Source organism: Alligator mississippiensis, chromosome 1, assembly GCF_030867095.1.
Source record: "Alligator mississippiensis isolate rAllMis1 chromosome 1, rAllMis1, whole genome shotgun sequence".
Classification (NCBI taxonomy): Eukaryota; Metazoa; Chordata; order Crocodylia; family Alligatoridae; genus Alligator; species Alligator mississippiensis.
In genome coordinates, this window is record NC_081824.1 from 238,040,864 (window position 1) to 238,057,411 (window position 16,548).

Below are 16,548 nucleotides of genomic sequence, written 5' to 3' on the forward strand. Positions count from 1 at the left end.
GGGCTTTCAATAATGTGGTCTTTAGACGCTCCCAGCCGCCTTTCTATTTTGGGCTGTTTTCCCATGGCACCATACCTATTAATTCCTTGAGTTGGGTGAAATTTGCCTTTTTGAAATCTAGCATCCTAGTTTTGCCACTCTTTGCTTCCCTCATCTCAGGATCTGGAATTCTGATCACTTCCTTCCAAGATGCCCACCAAAGGAATCTGGAATCTTCCATGAGTTCTTCCCTTTTGTTTAGGACAAGATCCAAGGTAGATGAGCCCCTAATTGTATCCTCAGCCTTCTGGAACAGACAGTTGTCCTCCACACAAGTTAGGAACCAGCTGGACATTGTTTAACTGTGTTGTTTCATAGTTGCATAGTTTCATAGTTGGTAGGGTTGGAAGGGACCCGAGCAGAACATCAAGTCCAACCCCCTGCCATGGCAGGAAAGAGTACTGGGGTCAAATGACCCTGGACAGGTGTTCATCTAGCCTCCTCTTAAAGACCCCCAGGATAGGAGTCAGCACCACTTCTCTTGGAAGTTGGTTCCAGATCCTAGCTGCCCTGACTGTGAAGTAGCGCCTCCTGATATCTAGCCTGAATCTACCCTCTGCCAAGCTTGTGACCATTATTTCTAGTCACTCCTGGTAGTGCTTGGGGAACAGGGACTCCCCCAGTGCCTGCTGGTCCCACCTGACTAGTTTGTAAATGGCCACTAGATCCCCCCATAGCCTTCTCCTGTGGAGGCTGAACAGGTTCGGGCCCCTTAGCCTCTCCTCATAGGGCCTGCCCTGCTGACCCCTGATCATGCAGGTGGCCCTCCTTTGGTCCCTGTCACAGGGCACCTCGGTGCCCCTGCTCCTGGAAAGGAGAAACTGCCAGGGAGCGAGTGAGTGCGCCCTGGCCTGACATAACGAGCCCAGCTGAGGCTGGCTCAGGTAATGAGCGCAGCTGCGGGTTGCCGGAGCAACCAAGGGGAACCAGCTGCCTGTAGGAGGCAGGGCCTGGCCCTTATAAAGCTCAGGGCTGAGGCCAGGCTGGCAGTTCTCTGCCAGCAGCCGGAGAGGCAGGAGCTCCCTCGGCCGAGATATGGGGAGAAGCCCGACGGGCAAGTACAGCTCATGATAGCCCTGAGAGGATTGGGCACAATGGTTAGCCAGGGGGCTTTATGTTTGTGTTATAGCCAGGAGGCTCTAGTTTACGTTTGGCTCTGTATATTACACCCGGAGGTTTGGGTGAGGCTGTAGGGGTTGGAGGAGGCCTCAGCGGGGACTCACAGGGGAGTGTGAGACCCCGGCGCCAGTGAGGGCGCGCTAGGCCCTGAGATTTACAGGGCAGAGTTGTGGGCTCAGTGGAGCTCAGAGAGGAGCAGTTAACCTCAATCACAGGGACCCCAGAGAGTGTGGGGTGCCCTAGCGCCAAGAGGGCGCATTATTTTCATAGCGCCAGGGAAGGCGCAGCTCGCATGCCAGTGCGTGAGCAGCTGGCGGCGAGGAGCGCGGCCAGTGGGTCGCGGGCGCAACCCGTAGGTTGCGGACAGGGACCTAGACCCCGGATTGCGTGTGGGGGAACATAGACCCCGGCCCCAGGAAAGGGGCGGTATTATTGAGTAGCCCAGAGTGGGCACGGCGAGCCCCAAAGAGGGGGAGCGCCATTGTACGTTATTGAGTAGCCCAGTGTGGGCACGGCGAGCCCCAGAGAGGGGGAGCGCCATACTGAGCAGCCCTAGAGAGCGGGGCCATATCGAGGAGCCCGAGACGGGCATAGCGAGCCCGGCCGCAGGCTAGTGCGGTAACACCCCTCAGACCGAGGCAGGGCGCTGCGGTTGCCCCGAGAAGACAGGGAGTAGCAGCGCGGTGAGCCAGGGTCAGAGAGGGTGCCCGTGCGGTTGGCCCATAGGACCGGAGGCCCGCTAGAGAGTCCCTGGGCGGAACCACACCAGCAGGGGAGGCCCAGAGTGGGCCAGATGAGAGTTCCAGCAAGAGGCTGGGCATGAGAGAGGGAGCCCAGAGTGGGCCACACTAGAGAGGAGGCCCGGGAAGCGGGTGTACAGACCGGACAACGTCTATTACATCTGCGAGGCTTGGGGCGTGGTATTAGGGGCTGGTAGGAGCCACACATAGCCCATAAGGCTAGGGTGTCCAAGGAACACCCACCGTATCGGGAGACCCCCAGGGGGTCCGGAAGAACCGCGGGGACAGAGGTCTCGAGTAGCCGTGCCCAGGGAAGACACAAGGCAGCCTCCCAACATTATATTGACCAACAAGACGTGGCGGGCGAGAATTAGAGGGTGTCTTGGGCCGGCCTGACACGGAGCAAGGGACCTTGAGGAGATCACGGCCCTCCGCGAGGACCCCGCCGTGACAGTCCCTCTCCATGTTGTCTGCATCCCTCCTGAAGTGCGGTTCCCAGAACTGGATGCAGCACTCCAACTGCAGCCTGACCAGTGTCGCATAGAGGGGGAGGATCACCTCCTTGGACCTGCTTGAGATGAATTTGTGGATGCATGACAAGGTATGGTTGGCCTTCCTGACCGCATCCCCACACTGTCGGCCCATGTTCATATTGGCCTCAATAATGACGCCAAAATCCTTCTCTGCCTCTGCACTGATGAGAAGGGAGTTCCCCAGCATATAGGTCTGCTGCTAGTTCTTCCTCCCCAGGTGCAGCACCTTGCACTTGTCAGTGTTGAAACCCATCCTGTTCTCATCTGCCCACCCCTGTAGCCTGTCCAGATCCAATTGCAGCCTATTCCTTCTAGCGTGCCCACTTCTCTCCACATCTTAGTGTCATCTGCAAATTTGAACAGGGTGCTTTTTACCCCTTTGTCCAAGTCGCTGATGAAGATGTTGAATAGTGCGGGCCTGAGGACTGAGCCCTGCAGAACGCCACTGCCCACATCCCTCCAGGTCGAATAAGATGTCTGGAAAACTGCAGCCTCCAGCAGATGTCTGGAAAACTGAAGCCTCCCATCAGTACCATACCATAGCTTTTGGATAGATTTATCACCCCCTTGAAGAGTGCCTCATTCATCTTCTCTTCCTGATTTGGGAGCTTGTAATAAATCCCCATCATTATATCAGTGCTGCATCTTTCACCTTTCATGTTCATCCAAACGCATGCTACTTTTCTGTCTTGTTCCCCCTAACCAGGGCACAGGGTAGTAAGCCTACCCGGTCACAAAGCACCAAAAGAACAAAGGAAAAAGCTAAACTTACTGCAGTGGTGAGCCCGAATGGGAGAAAAGTCATGCTGGAATTCCCAGATGGTAATTAAAGCAATCAGCTGTGACAGCCAGCAAAGCAGTGAATGGGACACTGAAGCTGAATACACAGCTGATCAGTGCGGGAATTTAAAAGAGAGCCGACTGAGCAGTCAGCTCTCCTCGGGTGAAGGGAATGGCATGGAGGGAGACCCGTGGGACCACAAAGTGACAATGGTGGCATGCAACCAACCTAAGGGACTCAGGAGAGTATTTTGAAGAAGTACTTGCCCACGGAGCAGGAAGGATGAGGTCGTTGGAGCATCCAAACCAGTGAGTCTGAGTCCGGTGGGTGTGGGACTGCAATCCAGAGACATGAAGGAGGGGAAAGAAGAGACCGAGCGTGAACATGAGTTTGGGGCATTGGCCCAATATAATCGTGTCCTGAAGGATAAGGGTAGGGACAAGCTGTATGATGGTCTGCTTGGGACCCGTGTGGGAAATAATGGGGCAAGCAACCAAGAACAAGAAACCGGCTGCCTAGAAATCAGTCAAGGCAACCCAGAGACTGAGGCTCCCACAGAGGGGACCTAATGAGATTACTGCTGAAACATTTGGTGTGGTAAGGACAGGGGATGGGAATAGGGGAGCCCTGTGAAGAGGAGCCAGTCTTCTAAATTGTAGATTTAACACCAACTTTGTCTCACAGGACTGTGTCCATCTTTGGTTCCTTCCTTTTCCATCTAAGTTGTGGCAGGTGAGTTTAAAGGAGACTATCCAGTCCAACAAGAGGCTACAATTTTACTTTGGTGGCAATTGCAAACCTCAATGTGATATTCCAGTCATAAGAGCTGTCCTATCGGGTCTCTATGATACCGATCAGGTTATATTTCTTTCACAGGCTACAGCTTCCAGATCATCTTCTTTATTTCCCACACTTCCTGCATGTGTGTACATGTATTTTGCATTTTGATGTACTTGCTTCTTTTTTGCACCACTTGTTGCTGTCCCTTGGCTCTCTGGCACCTTTCCCAGAGTTGAATTGCTTATTCCAGTCTTTTCCCCTCTGGATCGTTTGCTCTATTACTGGAAGATTTTGATCACCACCCCCATAATTAATTTGAAGCCATCCTTACTAGGTTGGCCAGACAATGCCCAAGATGCTCTTTCCCGTTCTGGTCAGTCAGACCCCATCACTTGATAGCAGTTCTCCTCCCCAGAACATCCATCCATTGTTAAAAAATCTGAAGCCTTCATGCCAACACCACCATCTCACCACACATTTATTTCCATGGTGGTCCCTTCCTGGGCCTTTCCAGGGAGTATCAATGAAAACATCACTTGTGCTCAGTCTCATGCCAGGAGCCTCAGGAATCTTTAAAGGACACTGCTCACTGTTGCTCCTGGCAGTGTTGTTGGTATCTACAAGGACAGGCAGGAAAGGGTTGTGGTCTAAAGGATAGATGAGCTTTGGTAGTCTCTCTGTGACATCCTGAATTCAGAGGCAGACACACATTTCTCAGGACCCCAAATGTAGTCAAGCTGGTGCCTCTGTCTGCTGCAGCAGGGAGTTGACAAACGCCACTCTTCTCTTCCTTCTTGGAGCAACGGCTGTAGAGCCCCCTGTCCCTGGGGCCCTGTAGTTCCTGCTCTGTAGACTGCTGAGTCCTCTGGGTTGTACTTTTTCTCCTTTCCTTGCCTCTGCCTTTTCCTTAGCTTTTCCCCCTGCTGTTCTAGGATGTCAGGGGAGGGGGATTTCACAAAGAACAGTGTCAAAAAACACTGATTCATCTGGGTGGACTTTTTAAAAAGGTATTTGTAGGATAGAGTTTACAATACTTGAGAAATTAAAAAAAGTGTCATGTTGGGCCTAACTTAACTATGTCACACTTACCCCACACCTCTTTTGTACACATGGGCACCTCCCTTTCATGGTGCAGTCCTGTAGCGCTATGGTTCCAGACTGAGTTAAACCATGTTGGTGTTGCTTCCTTGTGCAGCGCTCTCAGAAACACTTCATGGCAGAGGACAGAAGCCCTCGTGCTGCAGGCAACTGGTGCCCCTGAGGCAAAGGCAAATGCAAGGTGCACGTTTTTGCCAAGGATTTTGTGAAGGTCCTTTGCAAAACATCCTCCCCCTTGGAAGGACTGCAGCCCCTCTCCCCTCCTCCAGAGGAGCCGCACAGCTTCAGGCAGGCACTGTGACCCGCCGTGCAGCCAGTGGATGCGACGCAGTCCAGGCTGTTGAGAGAGGACGCCATACGCTATGATGTCAGTTGCCCCTGCCAAAGACAGGCGTGAGGGCAGTGTTGTCAGGTCTTAAATATGAAATTATCGCATTGGAAGTTCACAATGATCACATTTGCTGCAAAACTATCGTACACTGAACAAATATGCAAATAAGTATACAAATACTTGTGAAGGAGTGGGAACTGGATCATCAAAGTTGATGCATTCCTTTGAGGCAAGACATCATAAGAAAGTGCTGACGGCAAGCCGCAAAGTCAGCTACAAGTCCCCAAGAACAATTTGGGTTTCGCATCTCTTGCATAAATGAGATGCCTCAAAAATTATCGTTCAGCCCCAGAACTTTTCGTGTAAATACGGTAATTCTCGCACCCCCCCCCCCCCGGTGACGAGGGGCGCAGGTAGCAGTTCTGGCTCAGCGGCCCCGCCCCCGCCGCTAGACCCCGGGTCAGGGCCGGGCGGTCAATGACGCCGCCGCGCATGCGCGGGAGCCCTGAGTCGCCAAGGCCTGGCGCTGGAAAACGGGTTGGAGAGGAGAACGGCGTGTTGCGCTGCACTCTGGGAGATGTAGTCCCGTGGGCTCGCCCGGCCGTAGTAGGTATGGAGTCTGTGGCTACTAGGGTCTCGCCTATTCCGCCCCACCCTCCCCGGCCGGAAGTGGGCCCCGTGTCCCAGCGGGCTGCGCGCCGGCGCCGGAAGCTACGCGCCGAAGGTCGGCGCATGCGCGTAGAGGTCCCAGCCAGCTCCGGGCAGGCAGGAGCCGTGCCCGCGCGCTCGGGCCCGACACGACACGCGGCGGGGCCGGGCCGGGCTGACGGGCCGCAGGTAGCGGGGGGCGGGACGGGGCTGCCCGTGTTGGCAGAGCTCGGCCGGGCGGGGCGGACGCCGGGGCCGCCCGGGGTTGGAGGCGGCCAGGCCGGGGCGGCCCCGGGCGGGAGGGGGCCGGCGTAGGCACACACCCTTGGTAAGCGGGCTCCTGCCCCGGGTTGGAGGTCGCTACGTTCAGTGAGTTGCTGGTGGCCCGGCTGCCCCCCGGCTCGGGAGTGCTGCTGTGACTTGGGGCTACTGTTTCTGCAGGCAGAGGGGGCAGAAGGATTGGGGCTCTCCTGTCCTCATGCTGTCCAGCCTCACCTCTTGCTCTTGGTGACAGCTGTGGCAGTAAGGGTGTGTCTGCAGCAGCCCCGGGTGTGACTACTGCTCATGTAAACATACCAATGCAGGCTTTAAGCTGCCAGCAGGGATCCATCTCCTATTTACCTAACTTTGTGGGTAGATTTTGCATCTGCATTGAACTCTGCGCTGTCAGGGTTGCACTGTTTTTTGGCATGTGAGGTGGCTAGCTTAAAGCCAGTACAGATACAGCTACATGAGCTGCAGTCATATCTTTGACTAGTGGTGCTCAGCTTTTTCCCTTGGTGGGCCAGATGGGCCTTACTTGGTCTGTTCATGGGCAGGTGTGGTGTGGCTCCATCCAGCTGCACAGAGGGGGCCAGGAAACAGCCCTGCCCAATCCAGTCCTGTGGGGGCATGTAAGGACAGTGAGGAAGGGGTTACGACCTGCCCCCAACCCAGCTGCAAAAGATAGGAGCAGTAGGTGTGTCCCAACCCCAATTCAGCCGGGGTGGGGCATGACCCAACCCTGACTCAGGTGGGTGGGCGAGGTAGGGAGTGTGGCCCAGACCCAACCCTGAGGTGGGGAGAAGGAGGCATGGCGCACCCCAGATTTGGCTGTGTTGAGGGAAGGGGCCATGGAAATTTGGCAGCGGGGGGGGGGGGGTGGCCATTTCTGTTTCACCACTAAATTTCTGTATCCATGGGGAGCTCTGTGGGCCAAATGTGATGGCTCTGCAAGGCCACATTTGGCCTGTGGTTCAGAGGTTGAGCACCACTGGTGTAGGCAGATCCTTAAAATTGTGGCATAAAAATTGGGAGGGTGGCTGGATGGGTTGCATCACCGAGGAAACCTTGAGAATAGGGTTCTTATCAACAGCTGATTTCTGTTGCCATAAATTTTCATGTAGGTGCAGTTACAACTTTGCTTTCTGGTAGAATGCAGCCACCCCTGGGAATTAGAGACTATCTGCTTTTGGTTTATTGAGGTCTCCCTCCATTTGTTTAAAAACATTCTGTTGTATCACATCTTGGCTGCTGCTGCATGTGACATGGCTTTTTCCTTTTTAACAATCAGAGTGCTATATACTGGTGCATTTGCTACAAATCTCGTAAATATGCTGATGGGAACCCTGGGTCTTATATACTGAGCTCAGTGTTGTATTTCTCTTGGATAACCAATTCACTTAGAAAGGAAAAAAATATATAATTAATGCTACATTACAGGAAAAGAGCTTGATTTACTCCCAATAAAGTAGGTTTGGGTTTTCTTGTTACAGGTTCTTCAACAGTTGCTGAAACATTCTTAACGAGGGATCTTTAAGCTTAAAACATGTATTTAGTTGCCTTGTCTGATTTTTTCAAAGGGAATAGTGTCATAAGTTCAGCGCTGCTGTGCAACCCGCTTTTTCTGCTCAGTCAGCTGAACCTAGTAGAATAATATGCTTTATTTGAGGCTGCTGTTCTGTAGTTGTAGGGCTTGTGTTGATTTCCTTTTAACTGTTTGTGGCTTTTTTCCATGAGAGTGTGGAATGTTTTTCAACAGTTGTTGTTCTGGAGGGACAAATGACAGATTGACTTGAAGTATGCTTACGTGTGCAGAAGGAAAACATTTCCCTTTTTAATTCAGGGAAGTATGGCCATATAGCAAGGTGCATGAAGTCATTCCAAATAAACCACTGTCTCTTTCAAAATGGAAAATAAGTGAAGAAAGGAGTGTATAATAGGTCAGTGAAATATAGGGATTAGAAGAACTAAAAAGGGATGGAAAAAGCAAAGAGTATATATGCTTTCAAGTGTATCAGATACAAAATTGAAGGTTCAGGAGAATCTTTTTAGGTGTTCTGGGAGTTGAGGGAGCAATTGAGAGTAAAATCTATCTAGAGAAAAGCTAGATGGCTGCTTTCTTCTTTACAGCAGCAGATACTGGGGAAATACTAGTTTCATACTTCATCTGTTTATTAATAAACAGATAAATAAGTCAGATATTGAGATGCGCTAACAAGAGGTGTTAGAATGCATCATGGAGCAGCAAGTCAGCAGGAGCAGATAGTATAGATCCAGAAGTTCTGAGGGAACTTGTGGATTGCTCTGCTAATAGAAGTGTGCAGTCTTCCATTAAAAGTTATTACTAGCATTGGGAGAATTGGAAAGAAATACGTGTACTTATTTTAAGAGAATCCTGGGGATCATCCTGGGAACTGTAGATGAGTCATTGGTATAACTTCTGAGTAGATAAGTCAAAATAGTAATCGACTGTAACAGCTACTTAAGTCCTTAATATGAAAGCAAATCAGAATAGCTTTTGTAAAGGAAAGTTATCTATCTGGTCAAATGTAGCCTTTCAAGTCAGTGTGACAAAGGGGCTAGATGATGTGGATTCTAGCCTGTAGTTTTGGTGGGGAGCACTTTGCGGAGGTTCAGTGTAGGCAGCCTTTACTAGGTCAGGGCAGCACGTTGGGAGGAGCCCTGATTAGCTTGCATCTGGTGCAGTGGAAGGGCTTAGGTGGCAGGGGAGGTGGAGGGAAGCTACTGTGTTGCCCACAGGACAGTGGTGCGGTGGGGGTTGGTGCTGCTAACATGACAGCAACTCGGGGCAAAGGGGAGTTTGCATTGCCCAACCTTGCTGGCAGTGTGGGTGGGGGAAGCCTTATGATACTCATGTGGCATGTGTGCTACTCATGTGGTGATGGGGAAGGGTGCTTGTGCTGCTCTGCTCTGCCTGGGCTGCCCTACTTGTGCAACTGGGGTCTTGAGGACCCCACGTGGCTTGTCAGCCCTGCAATAGAGGGAAAATATAGAAAAAAAGAGAAATACCAAGGAGGTGAATGGAACACAAAACTCTAGAACTCTTGGTTCAGAGATGATACCTTTTATTAGACCAACTAAGAAATCACAAAAAAATCATCTTTCTTTGTAAGCTTTCAGGCACACACGCCCTTCGTCAGGCTGAAGGAAAATAAAAAATGGTTAAAGTCCTTATAGGTAGACAGTAAACTTAATTTTGTATGGAGGAAGCTGAAGGTGTATGTCTGTTCCTCTGGGTCCATGAGACTTTCTTTGTGTTAGTTGAATAGGGCACTTGTGCTTGCGTTCCATATGATACAAGAACAAGCGGTTGGGTTAATCAAATGGAAGAGGAAATAAATTAAAGTGCTAAAGATAAATACTACTTTAAACAATACATAATTAATCTGTAGAACTCAGTGTCACAAGATATTGCAGAGGCCGAGGGCCTTGTAGGAGTCAAAAAAGCATTAAACATTTCTGTACAGAGAGGGAAATAAAAATGCTGCATATCAGGGGTCAGCAATGTGTGGCCTGCAGTCTGGATGTGGTCAGCAGATGTGGGGCTTTGGCAGTGGGGACCATGGGTGTTTCTCTGTGTACTGCTGTGGGGAGAAGCCAGCTGCAGACCTGCCTGACTGTGATTCAAGGTGGGTTATTCCAGCCCAGAGCTGGAAAAGATTGCCTACCACTGGTGTATCTAGTGTGCCCTAAGGCATAAAAATTGTGCTGACTACTAACTTTTAAGTGTTTCTCTGTAGACAGGTTTTTCTACATTTTTTCCCCTTCCACAGAATCATCTGATACTTTGGTAACTAATGGACAAGATATTAACCAAATAAAGTGCTGGATTGTTTTAGCATGGGAATCTATTTATTGTCAAATACTGGTTAGAGTGCTAGAGAACATAAATAGAGACCTACTTAACTTGTGCCCGGGCAAAGGAATTTTCATGGCTTGGTTGTGGCTCAAAGACCTGATTTTGCAGGCATTTCCCTACAGCCCTGCCCCTAGTAGCTGATTGGCAGAGAGGTCCTGGGGAGCCAACCATCTTGGCTGCTGACTGCCCTTCTGCTGCCTTGCCAGCTGGCACTCTCCCCTCCTGGGTGGGCTGCAAGGCAGCAAGATCTGCTGAATCCCACTGGGGAGCCAGTGATTTATTTTTATTGTTTTTTTTTAAAGTTGATTTTATGGACAGTTGTGAATTTTGTGGTTTCTGTGATATCATGAATTATCTTGGTCGCTAAAAATAAACGATGCTAAGAGGCAGTTATTGTTTACAATAGTGTTTTTCTGTGACTTCACAGAAAAGCATTGCAGGTGTATGTGTGTGTGTGTATATATATACATTTATAATCCTGAAATGAAGCATTAGAAGGTCAGGAATTGGGGTTACTCTTAAAGAGAGCCACACATGTTAAAGTGTGGAAATGGAGTGTTAAGGCACCAGCCAACCTTAGTATTATGCCCTACAGTAACCCTGTGGTTATATTTAAGTCATTTTAGTGGTTTGATTTGTGGGTTAGACAGAAGTCGGGGGGGGGGAAATGATATCTTTTATTGGGCCAACTGTACTTAACTTCAAGTTAAGAGATGCATCTGTATAGTTTAGTGTTTGAATTCTCCTGATGGTGCAATGCAACTGGAAAAAACCTGTGTACTTAACCAGGTAAGCAGGTCAACAAATGGAAGACAAACAGAAAAAAAATCCTGATGTTATAGTAGTGTTATTAGGGATGTTATAGCTGTTATGGTTCAGGAAATATGTGAGAAGCAAGGATTTTTTGCGATGGTATCTTTTGGATCAACTGTATATAGTGGACCCTGGCTCTGAATTCCTGGCTTCTTCAGGAGCCTTGTGGACAGAATGATAGGACTCTGGGAGCCATATATTTATCACACAAGGTTTAGGGTGTTAGTGCGACTAGCACTATGTAAAATTGAGGATGAGGGAAGCAGGGTCAGCCCAGTTTGAGTCCCAGCATCATTAAGCTTTAAGAGCTCTCTTTGTGGTCATGCTTCAGAGCTTATCAGAACTGATGCAGCAGCGTTTGGTAAATTTTTCAAGCACTGATGATACAAGTTGGTCCATCATATACTACAATTGAATCTACCAGCTAAAACTCCTCACATAGCTTGTCCTTCATAATGCTGAATCGTGACAAATACACTTCTTACATGAAAATTAGTTTCATAGATTTCATAGACATTTGGGCTGGAAGGGACCCTGGAGGATCATTGAGTGGCAGGAAGTCAGCAGGGATCATAGGATCCCAGCAAGAAACATCCAAATGTGTCTAGTTGTAGGGGAAGGAAAGTGATTGCATTACTCAAGTCTCAGTGGCACCCTCACTAGACACTTAAGTGTCTATAACCCACACACTGTTAGCTTCTCTCATTCCTTGGAGTCTCAGACCAGCAGAAACTCCCTATGCCTGACTAAGGGTGACTGCACCTGAAAGCATGCTAAGAACTTTTTTCCAACTACTCACTTGGTCTAATAAAAGATATCACATCTAACCAAAGAACGTTGCCTGCCTATAGCCCACACTGTTCATTAATACCTTAAGTTAATTACAACTTAATTTCTTAAGGTATAGCTTTTGAGCACATTTAACTAACATGCTATATTAAGCACATTATACATTTAACATTTTCAGTTAAATTTAACTAAGTATGAAAGATTTGCAGTGTCTGTTCTTTTGCTAAGATTTTTTGGGACAAAGAACAACAAAATATATTAGTGGTGTAACAAACAGAGTTTATGCTCTGGGCAGATCCTGTGGAAGAGGATGGTGGGGTGGCTGCATTGCAGGGCTCTGAGGGTAGAGGGGCATAGATGGGTTCTGAGAGTTGGGGTGAGGGGAAGGAGGGGAGAATAGGAGTCTTAGCAAAAATGGTCCCCAGCTGCTGTTGCTGCCACCACTGCTTGCTGTTCTGTCTGTGCTAGCTCTTGCTGGTAAAGCAGCAGTGTAGTGTCTGTGCAGTGGCTGCTGCTGCAAGAGTGATGGTCTGGAGCTGCCTTTGCTGCTGAGGTGCAGACCCCTCAGGGGTGGGGGACTATTTTGGTGCTGCTCCTAAGTCAGTGTCTGTAGCTGGTGCCCCTCTTGCCCACCCCTACTTATTCTACTGTGTTACATTATGCTATAAGTGTGGAGAGGATATGCAGTAGTTTTCATTTACAATAAAAAGGTTGAATCTGTTTTACATACAAAACAAAACTCAGACTTAACTCTGGAGTCACAGTCGGTACATCCATAACTTGGTATAGATTAATATACATTAGTGTGAATATAATATTTATTCAGTGGTGCAATAATGCACCATAATTATAGTTGGATAACTTAGGTTTCTCTCTTTTGTCACTTTTCTTTTAAAATAAAATAATTCACTTTAAGACAGTTATTAGAAAGAAACATTCTTTCCTACTCGGATAACTCCTAAACACATCTCTACACTTAGAAAATCTAAATGGTTTGTTATTGTGGTACAGTTTAACCTCCCCATTTCTTCCTGACTCCTGATATGCCAATTGGTCTGACTCTGAGTGGAAGGGCAAGACTCTACCTAGACTCCTCAGGGTTTAAGTCTCAGCAGGAACATTGGCACACACCCTAGTCAAAATCTCCAGTTTTGCCTGCAATTAACACCCAGTGCTTCTGGGGAAGGTGAAAGAAAACTCCTTGACACATGTAGCAAGTGGAGGTGAACAAATTCCTTCCCAGCCCCCTGTGGCAAACAGCAAAGCCCAGAACCATGGGAAATACCCATTGTAGAGTACAAGCCTAGATACTTCTTTAACATGCCTAAGCAATGCTTGTCCAATTTTTGAACACCTCCAATAATGGAGTTTCCACATCTTTCTTAGGTGATCTGTTCTGTTGCCTCAGTGTTGTGCAAGGGAAGAAGTGGTTGGCTGTGGTACACTAGCTAGTGCATTCACAGCTAGTTTAGGTTAATGCAATGCTGAGTGGCAGTACCCAAGCCAGTACACAAGTTTCTCATTGTTGCATGGCACTTTCTCTAACCTTCAGATAAATGTTATGGCTCTTTTTTCTGTATGCTCCATTAAATATTTAAATAGATATTGTCTTTGCTACATATTATTGTTTGGTATTTGGAAAAAGCTGGATGATGTATTTTTATCTGTATTAGCTTGCATATGCCCCTTCAGCCCTCCCCAAAACAAATCAACCCTTGACAACTGGAGTACTTTTCTTAAGTGGGAATCTGACTTCGCTGGAATAGAAGCAGGGAGGAATAAAGTACAGTCTGTATCCCTTTGGTGGCTCCCAGTATGTATAGAGCTTCTCTGTGGCCCAGCAAGCAGTATAGGTGGAGTCCCATTTTATCTCTTACAGCTGGTAGTTGAGCATTTGCACTGGCTTAAAGCAAGTGAGCTGCAGTCTGTAGTATCTTAATGACCCTTGTGGTGTGGAAACAGCACATTATTTACAAGGCTTTATATAAAGAATATTTACAGTAAGAAGTAACAGTCTTGCCCTTGTGGGGATCTGGAGCCTAGGCTTGTTGCTGCTGTCCTGCCACACTGGGAAATTCCTGCTGCTTCACCTAGACTCTTCTTGGATGTCACTCTTCCTGAACACTATATTTCCAGGAGCACTTGCTCTTTGTCAGCCACAACTCTGGCAGGGAGGGGATTGTACATTTTGCTTTCCAAAAAACAAGGTGCTTGTCTTATTTGAGGGGTTTGGGTTGTAGCCGTGTTGGTCTAAGGACATAGGCAGACAAGGTTCCTTGGGTGAATTTGATATCTTTTATTAGACCAACCCAAATGGTTGGAGAATAGTTATTAAGCAAGCTTTCGGGTTCAAAAACCCTTCGTCAGGCTAAGGAAGTTTCAGCAGTCGGTGTGTGCTCTTCCTGGATGGAATGAAAAGTAAACAAGCCAGGGGCTGGGCTGGGCTGGGCTGGGAAGGGAAGTCAGTTGCCAGGCAGATTATAATGTATCAAAAATCCAATGTCTATGGTTAGTCCCTGATCTCTAGTATCCAGCAGGTTGATGAAATGGAGCTCATAGGCTCGTCTCTGGGAAGTGTCATGTAAGTTTCCCTTGAGGATCAGGACTGAGAGATTGGAGAGAGAGTGGCCCTCCTGTGAGAAATGTGCCCCCACCGGTAATTGAGGGTTTCTGTCTTTGATAGATTTCCGGTGTGCATTCATTCTGGTGTGCAGTTGTTGTCTGGTCTCTCCTACATATCTTCCATCAGGGCATTTGGTGCATTGGATGAGGTATGTTACATTTTTGGAGGTGCAGCTGTAAGATCCAGGGATGCTGATGGCTCTGTTGTGGGGTGTAGTAATAGTGGGGGTGGTGGAGATGTGTTGGCAGGTTTTGCATTTCTTGTCCTGGCACGGTCTGGATCCTTTTGGTGTGTTCTGGGCTTGAGGAAGTTTGCTTCTGGTGATGAGGTTGGCGAGGTTCGGTGCTTGTTTGAAGGCTAGGATGGGTGGCTCTGGGAAGATCTCTTTAAGAATAGGGTCTCTTTCTAATATGGGTTGCAATTTTTTGAGGATTTTCCGTACAGGTTCAAGGGAGGGGTGATACGTCATAACCAGCGGTGTGCGATTTGTGGGTGTTTTTCTTCTGTACTGCAGCAGTTCTTCACGTGGTATCCAGGTGGCTCTTTCAAACATGCGATCTACTTCTCTGGAGGAGTGTCCTTGCTGGTTGAAAGCCTTTTTAAGATTGGTGAGGTGGCAATCCCGGGTGCAAATGCGGTGGTATCTGAGGGCTTGGCTGTATATCACAGCTTTTTTGGTGTGTTTAGGGTGATTGCTGGTTCTGTACAGATATGTATGTTGGTCTGTGGGTTTCTTGTATACTGTGGTCTGTATTTTACCCTTCTGGATACTGATCATTGTCTAAAAAGGAGATGTTGGTGCTGGAGTATTCTAAAGAAAGTCGGATGGAGGGATGGTGATTGTTGAATTTCTGATGGAACTCAATCAGAGATTGTAGGTTTTCAGTCCAAATGATGAAGATGTCATCGATGTATCTTAAGTATAGCAAGGGTTTGATGGTGCAGTTCTTGAGGAAGTCTTCCAGGTGGCTCATAAAAAGGTTGGCATACTGTGGGGCCATTTTAGTGCCCATAGCTGTTCCCATCATTTGGAGGAAGTGTTGATTATTAAAAGTGAAATTGTTGTGTGTGAGGATGAAGTGTATAAGCTCAGTAATATCTTTGGGCCTGTATTCTGGGTTGTAATCTTGTTCCTGTAGATATGTAAGGCAGGCTTGGATGCCATCCTGGTGTGGAATGTTGGTATATAGGCTGGTAACGTCCATGGTGGCTAGGAGTGTGTTGCTGGGAAGGTGGTCTATGTTTTTATGTTTCCATAGAAAGTCTGTAGTGTCTTGTACAAAACTTGCTCTGTGGGTGACGAGCGGTTTTAGGATTGATTCAACGAAACCTGATATTTCCTCAGTTAGGGTCCCATGATTAGATATGATAGGTCTGCCAGGGTTCCCTTGTTTGTGGATTTTAGGGAGTATGTAAAAAGTCCCCGGGCTAGGTAGCGGGGGGATCAAGGTCTGTAGTTTTTCTTGTAGTCTTGATGGAAATGATTTGATGGTATTGTTGAGTTTTTTGGTGAAAAGGGGAGTAGGATCTTCTTGTAGTTCTTTGTAGTAGGTGGTGTCAGAGAGCTGTCTCTTGGCTTCTTTTATGTAATCCTCACGGTTTAGGATGACTATGGCTCCTCCTTTATCTGCTGGTTTTATTACTATTTGGTGGTTGGATCTTGGAGATTCTATGGCCTTTTTCTCTGGTAGAGAGAGGTTGTTGTGGTGGCGCGTGTTGCTGATTGTTTCGTTGTTCATTCTCTCCCTGAAGCAGTCAATGTAGCGGTCAAGGTTTGAGTTTCATCCACTGCGAGGTGTTCAATCTGATGTTTTTGGGCTTTTTGGCATTGATCCAAATTGCAACCCATGCTAGAAAGAGACCCTATTCTTAAAGAGATCTTCCCAGAGCCACCCATCCTAGCCTTCAAACAAGCACTGAACCTTGCTAACCTCATCACCAGAAGCAAACTTCCTCAAGCCCAGAACACACCAAAAGGATCCAGACCGTGCCAGGACAAGAAATGCAAAACCTGCCAACACATCTCCACCACCCCCACTATTACTACACCCCACAACAGAGCCATCAGCATCCCTGGATCTTACAGCTGCACCTCCAAAAATGTAACATACCT

At 48.1% G+C, this 16,548-nt stretch overlaps 1 protein-coding gene across 2 annotated transcripts in view; it reads left to right on the forward strand.

Annotated features, from left to right (window-relative positions):
• The first annotated feature begins 6,148 nt into the window (after positions 1-6,148).
• The window catches only part of KPNA1 (karyopherin subunit alpha 1), an 89,692-nt gene continuing 79,292 nt past the window's right edge, over positions 6,149-16,548 (forward strand). For both annotated transcript variants that reach the window (XM_059720321.1, XM_014598217.3), the window contains exon 1: positions 6,149-6,258. The gene's annotated coding sequence lies outside the window, so the exon portion shown is untranslated. The remainder of the gene's footprint in view (positions 6,259-16,548) is intronic.